Source organism: Colobus angolensis, unplaced genomic scaffold (assembly GCF_000951035.1).
Source record: "Colobus angolensis palliatus isolate OR3802 unplaced genomic scaffold, Cang.pa_1.0 Scaffold33, whole genome shotgun sequence".
In the NCBI taxonomy this organism is placed as follows: Eukaryota; Metazoa; Chordata; class Mammalia; order Primates; family Cercopithecidae; genus Colobus; species Colobus angolensis.
Genome location: NW_012116599.1, coordinates 7328301 through 7330902, shown reverse-complemented (window position 1 = coordinate 7330902; position 2602 = coordinate 7328301).

Here is a 2602-nt window from a genome sequence, read left to right as displayed (position 1 = left end):
AAAGAAAGAAAGAAAGAAAGAAAGAAAGAAAGAAAGAAAAAGAAAAAGCAAGCTCCTTGCCATGGCACACAAACATGCTAGCAATGGTAACAATGATAATAATTAACATTTATTAAATGCGTACTGTGTACCAGGCTCTGGATTAATTGTATCACCCAAATCATCTGCTTTAGTCTTCACAAAAACTCTACCCAGTAAGGACCATCGTTCCTGTTTTACAGATGACAAACCGAGGCTTTGAGAGAAGAGCACAGCTTGATATGCCCTCTCTGTTTATGGCCATTTTGAAATAGTTCTTTATTTAGCCAACTTTACTTGCCTTGGTCTAAATTTTTTACTTTTTAAATTATTTTCTTATTGCCTTTTGCTAATACAGAACTGTTTATACCACTGCTTCTCCGAGGTGTGTCTGTGCTGACTCAACACCACACGGTCCCTGCAGGACTTCCTGTAACGTCTAACAAACTCCGAGATGATAATAGCTTGAATGCCTCTCAGCCAGGATTTTGACTGTGTGTGTGTCAACGGAACTGAATATGTGCTTGCTGAAAAGTGACATTTTAAAGCAGAAAGGGAAAGATCAGCTTGTCCTTATTTCTTGTTTTCAATGGAAATATATACAGGAAATACTTACAACGATAAAAACTTTTGAAACCTATGGTTTTATGCTTGTTACTGCCACTGTTATCTTTGTTCCCAGGACATAAATCTCACAGACTGCCCAGCATCTCCGAAGAGCAACAGTAGTAGATAACGAGGAGAAGATGTAGCTGCGCAAACCTTGGCTAGTCTCCCAAAGGGGGATTCCAGATCCTCTCCATCTCCTCTTGCTTTCTCGGACTCTGTTGGCACTCCCTTTTGTCTTGAAGCTCCTTTCGCTTTTTCCTGCCTTTCTGTCTTTTTTTTCTCTCTCTCTCTCTCTCTTATGTTTTAGTTCCACATTTCTGTCTCCACCTCCACACATGTAGCAGTTTCTTTTCCTAAACCAGCTCTTTCTTCTTCAAAGCCCTCCTGAACATCCCTTTCCCTTTTCCTCATATTTAATCAGCTAAGTCCTTTTATTTCCAAAACTCTGACATGGCCACATTGGCAGATTTGGTGGGTTGGCTCACTCAGTTCTGTTTCATTCCCCTGCCAGTAGGCCTAGTGCCTGCTGGAGCCCGCAGACAGCTTCACAGCCCAGGTTCCACGTGGGGCCCGATTCCCATCAAGCAGGCAACACCCAGGTGGTGCCCGTGCCATCTGGAAGCAGAAGCAATGTTGGCAGGCGGAGTCAGAGCTGCCGCACGCAAGCCCGGCCCGGTCATCGTGGGGTAGTCTGCTTCCTTCTGCAGCAGCTCTAACAGAGCTCTCCACAGCTAGGCTCCAGCATCATGGATGGTGACAAGCCAAGTGCAGGCCATTCAGAATGCCAGCGAGATTGTGGTCCCGCAGCCGTCAGCTGTGTGCTGGCATCCCAGTTCCCTGCCCCTGATCACAGCAGAGTCGGCCACAGACCTAGTTGAACAGTTCTGCAGTGTTGTTTTGGCAGGCCCACCTGAAAATTCTGCTCAGAATCTGTTCTCACCCACTAATGATTTGGAAACCGTACTTCCTGTTTCAATCACTTTAGTTAAAACTACCACTGAGTCCTACCCAATCACTAATTAGTAGAAGAAGCGATTAGAGACTGGGATCAGTGGGTCACCTCTGTAATCCCAGCACTTTAGGAGGCCAAGGCAGGTGGATCACCTGAGGTCAGGAGTTCAAGACCAGCCTGGCCAACATGCTGAAACCCTGTCTCTACTGAAAATGCAAAAATTAGCCAGGCATGGTGGCGTGTGCCTGTCATCAAGCTACTCAGAAGGCTGAGGCAGGAGAATCGCTTGAACCCAGGAGGCAGCGGCTGCAGTGAGCTGAGATCGTGCCACTGCAATCCAGCCTGAGTGACAGAATGAGACCCTGTCTCAAAAAAAAAAAAAATCCGCACTGGCTGTCAGTCAGCCTCCTCCCCAGCAACCCCAGTTTATGCTCAATGGGCTCATGAATAAAGTGGTGTAAGAGGCAGGGATAAAGGTAAGGCATGGCCCATAGAGGATTCCTTGTCACCAAGGCTGACCTATCTATAGCCGCTGGGCTGGCTTGCCAGTTGCTTTGCTACGTATCCAAATTGCCTGCAGCAGCAATCAACCTTGCAGCCCATTCTTTTACCATCCCTGGAGAACCAGGCTGACAGCCAGCAGAAGGTTGATCATGTTGGAACTGCTCATCACTAAGGGGACAGAAAATTGCCCACAGTGAAAAAGACTTACGCTAGACAAGAATTTTCCGTATCTGGCCAGGCGCGGTGGTTCATACCTGCAATCCCAGCACTTTGGGAGGCCGAGATGGGCAGATCACGAGGTCAGGAGATCGAGACCATCCTGGCTAAAACGGTGAAACCCCGTCTCTACTAAAATTATAAAAAAATTAGCTGGACCTAGTGGCAGGCACCTGTAGTCCCAGCTCCTCAGGAGGCTGAGGCAGGAGAATGGCATGAACCCGGGAGGCAGAGCTTGCAGTGAGCCGAGATCGCGCCACTGCACTCCAGCCTGGGCGACAGAGCGAGACTCCGTCTCAAAAA